We start from the raw sequence: 6,905 nt of genomic DNA, 5'->3' as shown, positions 1-6,905 counted from the left end.
GGAGTCTCAAAACTTCGTGTGCCCAATTGGCAATTATTTGTGAGAGTATTGAACCCAGGTCTATTATTAAAACAAAAAATTAAATTAAATATTTTTATTGTGAAATTAAAAAAAAAAAATGAATTTTGGTGTTGTTGTTGTTGGTTTTTTCTTTCACCAAGAAAAAATCCTCTGTTTTATATTATGATTAAAATAATACATATTTATGATGGACATATCGTCTTCATAAACCCTATGGTATCCACAACATGATTATATGGGAGAGAAAATACTCAATTTACAAACAGGTGAACTGTTATCTAATAATTACAACATTTGTGAAACTATATACTCTCTGCCACATTTACAATATATCATAGAATTTCCCTAAGAGATTCTATAAAACTAAGATGTGACTCAGATCATTTGCATGTTCTATAAATCACAATCTTAAAGTAGTCATTCCTCATATGTTTTCTATACAAAATCAGAAACAAAATTTGTACAAAACTTTAAACAAAAAGAAACAGGGATTTTATATGAACTTATATGCATTGATGTCCTACGTTTTTGTGAGTTCTTCAGTTGTTTATCAGGGCAACTTTAGATTTTCTATTACTATCTCATTGATCCCGTTTCCATCGTGATTCTTTCACATATACATTTCGATCAAACTCGGTACTAATGTTAAACCAGCGTTGATCCCGTTTTCATCGTGATTCTTTCATATATACATTTCAATCAAACTCGGTATTAAAGTTAAATTAGCATACATGAGACGAGAGAGATCAAATATATTTAGATACGGAAAAACAATATGCAATTTTTTATTGTTTAAATTGTATTTTTGAATGTTATAGAGATTACATAACATATGTATTGAGCCAATTTATCAAGGCACATAATATTTTATTCATAATCCATATTGGATATTTTATTATATACAACATTAAAATATTTTCTTTTAACATTTTATTTATATATATAAATATATATGAAGTTAATATCGCATATTAAAATAGGTTTAAATATTTTATTTACATGTTTTTTTTTTCTTCTAATTACTTTATATGAAATTATATTAGGTTATGTGGACAACTAATTATATATGCATAATAAAATTTTTTCTTTTATTTATTTATTTATTATAAAAGACATTGTTTTTCTCTATAGAGAATATTTTATTTTTTATTTTAAGAGAGATAAGATAAAATGTGAATAGAATTGAAAATGAAGGAGATGTAGCTCACGAGTGAGGCCTGCACCTGGAGACTACACTCAGAACAGAGAGATCACTCTCATACACTCTATTATTCATGAATGAAAGATTACATCATTTAAGTACAACACTAGGAATTAGGAAGTTGCAACCAAATCCCTAAACTCTATGAACTAATCCTAAACTAGGGAGATACGTTACAACTATGTAACCATTTTCTCCATTAATACAAAATAATATAATTATTTTCAACTCCCCCCCTTAATGGAGAAAGGGTTGTCCTGGACTCCTAGCATCCTTCTAAACAATTCAAATTTCACACATGCAAGAGGCTTTGTAAAAATATTAGCCATATTGTCACAAGTTTTACAAAATTCAACAGTAATTTCTTTTGACTGTATTTTCTCTCTGACAAAATGGAACTGAGTGTCTATGTGTTTGGTGTTTTTGTGAAACACTGGATTGTATGCCAATTTAATGGTGCTCTGGTTGTCGCTTTTGATGGAAGTGGAATTCTTCTGTTCTTTTCCTGCATCATTGAGAAGCCTTCTCAACCAGATTGCTTCACACGTCGCTGCACACAATGCTTGATACTCAACTTCACACGAAGACAAAGCTATAGTACTCTTCTTCTTGCTGATCCATGATATGACCCCGGATCCTATGCTGAATGCGTAACCTGTGATGGACCTTCGATCATCCAAGTTACCTGCCCAATCTGAATCTGAAAAACCTGCTAGAATAACATCAGATGCGTCAGTGTATAAAATGCCATAGTTAACAGTACCACAAAGATACCTCAACACACTTTTTGCTGCTAACCGGTGACTTTCAAGCGGTTTTGACATGAATTGGCTCAACACACTAACAGAGTATGCTAAGTCAGGTCTAGTTGTTGTAAGATATATCAAGCTGCCAACCAGCTATTTGTACATTGTAGCATCAACCTCTTTAGTGCCATCGTCACTGCTCAACTTCAGATTCTGCTGCAAAGGTGTCGCTGTTGATCTACACTGATCCATACCAAACTTTTCTAACAGATTTCTGGCATACTTCCCTTGGGTAAGAAAAGTTTGCCCAATATCTCTGCATACTTTTAATCTGAGACAGTAATGAAGTCTTCCAAGATCTTTCATCTCAAAAACTTGTGCCATAAGCCTTTTGGTTCCTCTGATTAAATCATCTGCATCTCCTGTTATAATCATGTCATCTACATACAAAGAAATCAGAATAATCTGCCCCTGCTTATTGTACTTGGTATACAAATTTGGGTCATTCAAACACCTATGAAAGCCATACTCTAAAAAAAAAGAATCAACCTTTTCATACCAAGACCTGGGTGCTTGTTTTAAACCATATAAATCCTTTTTCAATCTGCAAACAAGATGTTCCTGCCCCTGCTTTACAAACCCTTCTCGTTGTACTAAGTAAATTTCCTCTTTTAATTCACCATTTAAAAATGTAGATTTGAAATCAAGCTGGTGTAGCTACCAATTATATTTAGTAGCTAAAGCAATAAGCATTCTAATTGTATTTAACTTTGCTACAGGTGCAAAAGTATCATCAAAATCTATACCTTCCTGTTGTGAATATCCTTTTGCATCCAGCCTAGCTTTTAATTTCTCTATACTTCCATATGCATTCATTTTTGGTTTAAACAGCCATTTACATCCTATGGGTGTTTTATTCTTAGGCAGTTCAACTAAATCCCAAGTGTCATTTCTAAGCATTGATTCCATCTCTTCATTCATTGCAGCTCTCCACTCCTTAAATTGAATAACTTCTTTGTAATTAGTGGGCTCTACAATGTTCAAAACATTTGACATCAAAGCACAGTCTCTCAATTTTAATGGTTTTTGAGTCTTCCTACCAGATATCCTTGGTAGGGGACTTACCTAAAATTTGTTTTCTTCAGCTCTAAATGGGCTTGCTTTATTACCTTCTTCCTGTTCTTCTTTTTGCTCTTCTTTCTGCTCCTGCTCTCTTTCATCCTTGCTATTTTCATCCATCAACAATGGAATGTGCCAATCATCACCAATGTCATCTTTCCCTTCCTGTACCTGTTCATGAAACACTACATCCCTGCTTGCAAATATCTTATGAGTCTCAGGATTGAACAATTTATATGCTTTAAATTCTGTGCCATAACTAACAAAGATGCATTTCACGGCTTTAGGATCTAATTTCTTCCTATCAGCTTTGGGTATATGGGCAAATGCTTTTGACCCAAATACTCTTAGATGATTTACTGCTGGTTTGAATCCATATAGAGCTTCAAAAGAGTTGTGAAGCTAAAATACCTGGTAGGACTTTTGTTCTTCAAATATACAACAGTATTAATAGCTTCTACCCAAAAACTATTAGATAGATCCTTACCTTGTAACATGCTCCTTGCGCACTCCACTAAGGTTCTGTTTTTGTGTTCTGCAACTCCATTCTCCTGTGGTGTGTGTGGAACTGTAAACTGCTGAACAATCCCGTGCGATTTGCAGAATTTCATGAATTCCCCTAGCTTGTATTCTCCCCCTTGATTAGCCCGGAGAATTTTTATACTCTTACCAAATTGTTTTTCCACCAAGGTTTTAAATTCTCTAAAGCACTAGAAAGTCTAACTTTTCTTACTCAGAAAATAAACCCATGAGTATCTAGTGCAGTCATCAGTAAATAGCAAAAAATAATATGCTCCACCTAGCGACCTTGTCTGCATAGGTCCGCATATATCAGTGTGCACTAGTTCTAAAATATCTGTTTCCCTCCTCCTATCATGCACAGGAAATTGTTCTCTATGCATTTTACGTAAGGCACATCCATCACAATTTAACTGAATATTACGAAAGATAGGGAGCCCCTCAACCATACCTTTTCTCTACAATAGCATGAGGTCCTGCAAATTCAAGTGACCAAATTTCTGATGCCAAAGTTGTTCGGCTGTCGATCCTCCTGCAACCATGGCTCGCTTTGATATACTCTTCACATCTAGTCTATATAGGCTTCCAACATGCACGCCTATTGCAACTATTTCTTCCCTGCAATCCTTTATCACACAATGAGTCTTGAAGAAGTCAACTTGCATATCTTGATCAATTATCATGGATACAGATATCAGATTTTTCTTAATTCCAGGTACATATAGAACATTTTGAAGATGACTAATTTTTCCATTTGGTAACTTGATTGGAATAACCCCATAATCTTTAATCTCATATCCACTATCATCTCCTAAATAGATTTTTGATCCATATGTACTTTCTTCAAGACTATCAAAAAATTCCTTTTTATCTGTCATGTGAGAGGATGCTCCAGAATCAACATACCATATATTTTCTTCATCAGATGCTGAAAGAGCATGGTCGACTATGAACAGTCGAAATTCATGACTGAAATCTTTATCTTCTTCAACATCTTCAATAAAGTATCCTCTGTGCTTTGCCCGATTCCTCTTTGCATCATCAGCCTGCTTCTTAAAGCATACATTCTGCACATGGCCCTTATTTTCACAATAATAACATTTCTTTACAGAATTATGTGCAATCATACCTTTATGTGGACTCTTCTGTGATGTTCCATCTTTCTGCTGTGATTGCTGTTGTGGCTACTTCCCTCTGAATGATTGCCATTTCTCCATTAGCGCAAGATCATCACTCTGGGGGTTGAAGTTTTGCCGCCGCTCCTCCTCTTGTAGCAATATCCCTGTCAGATCATCAAATGTGGGTGCTTTCTCCCTTGCACCCAATCCAATGATGAACATTTGAAATTCATCTCGCATCCCGTTCAGTGTGATTGAGACAAGATCAGAGTCAGACACCGCCTCTCCGATGTTCCCCAATGCATCTTTCACATCTTTGATTCGCGCAACAAATGCAGCAGCAATCTCATTTTCGTTCATCCTCATCGAAAATAGCTTGCTTTTAAGTGCCATAACTCGGCTTGTGTTCTGGGTCTGATACAAATTTTTAATGGTCGTCCAGATCTCCGCGGACGTTTTACAATCTCTGATGTGCGGAATAACGTTGTCCTTCACAGACATTTTCAGCAAAACTTTCGCCTTGTTCTCTCGCTTATCCCAGTCTTGCTCCTGCGTCCCCGCATTCACCCTCTGCTCATCACCTGTAACTATGGACCAAGCATTCACACCTTCAAGCAAGGTCTGGATCTTAAACTTCCAGTTCGTGAAGTTAGATCCATCGAGTTTGCCAGACTCGTGGAGGTAAGATTCCATCGTATTACTCATTCTGATCAGATTTAAAAAATGAATCTACCCAATAGTAACAAAAAATCGATACCTTTCAAATCGATCTGTCACCGATCTGCTGATCTCGTGATCTACCCACTGATTCAGATCCGGCAATATCTGACAACTCAGCAAGATCAATTCCGCTTCGATGAGCAAATTCGTCGTTTTTCAATACAGCCAAAAAATTGATCTAATCAAAACTGATCTGATCTGCCTCTCCTGGATAGATCTGCAACTTCTCCGATCTATTCCCTTCACAAATCGTCAAACAAAGATGAGGCTTCCCGCAGATCCCCTTGAAGGTGGATTGGCGCGTTCCCGAGCGAAAAAACCGCGCCCGAATAAAATCGGTTAGAGTAAAATTTCCTGGCGCGAGAGATCCAGGATATTCTGCACCAATCTGGTATTTTGGCGCTGTGGTGCGACTAATGGACGAACAGACGTGCCAAAAGCCCTTCCTGGCGCTGCTGTCAGCGAGAAAAGTGTGCCAATTCCCTTCTACTCAGAGAAAAAAAAAACATCCGAGTCCGAGCCAGGTGTTCTGCAGTCCACCTGCTCAATTGAGCACAAAGCTCTTGTGTACACGCGGCCACAGAGGCACCTCAAACCACACAGGCAATTCTGCCACAAGGGCAAGCTGGCCACAAAGGCACTTCAGTCACAAGAGGTGATACAAGATCAGGCTCACCCAATCTGAGCTCTGATACCAAGATAAAATGTGAATAGAATTGAAAATGAAGGAGATGTAGCTCACAGGTGAGGCTTGCACCTACTCCTCAGAATAGAGAGATCACTCTCATACACTCTATTATTCATGAAAGAAAGATTACATCATTTAAGTACAACACTAGGAATTAGGAAGTTGCAACCAAACCCATAAACTCTAGGAGCTAATCCTAAACTAGGGAGATACGTTACAACTATGTAACCATTTTCTCCATTAATACAAAATAATATAATTATTTTCAACTAAATAGACATACTTATACATTGCCTTCACATTATGCTATAGAATAAATCTCTTAGCTTAAACACAACAAAGTAAATAGCTAAAACCATCCATGTGTGTTGTGAGTTGTAAATTGAAAGTGTTTTAACAACACAACGATCAAAACAGAGCAGAGCCAGCGATATATCAATGGAGAAAGAGAATGAGGGATTGGATAGCAATGGGAGAAATTTAATATTATAACAACGATTGGCAGTGTGCAGATCGGAACCACTTGTTTCTGTTGGGTCATGGATTCGACTCCAAAGCCTTTGATTTGGTTCTGGTAAAGGTTTGTTTTGTAGGATGACGGATCGCTCTAAAACTCATCAAGGTAGTGGTGATACCCGTCTCCAAATGATGGACCGCTATAAAGCCCATCAAGTTAGTGGTGATGCCTATCTCGGATAGATCAAGAAAAGTCAAGCAGGTGGAGAAAGAGAGAGGTCCAATAGACCAGGAACAAGAAAAAGTGATCTGCAATC

Source organism: Pinus tabuliformis, chromosome 6, assembly GCF_031772625.1.
Source record: "Pinus tabuliformis cultivar Carrire ecotype Pingquan chromosome 6, CPIR1, whole genome shotgun sequence".
NCBI classification, from domain to species: domain Eukaryota; kingdom Viridiplantae; phylum Streptophyta; class Pinopsida; order Pinales; family Pinaceae; genus Pinus; species Pinus tabuliformis.
This window is presented reverse-complemented; position numbering follows the sequence as displayed.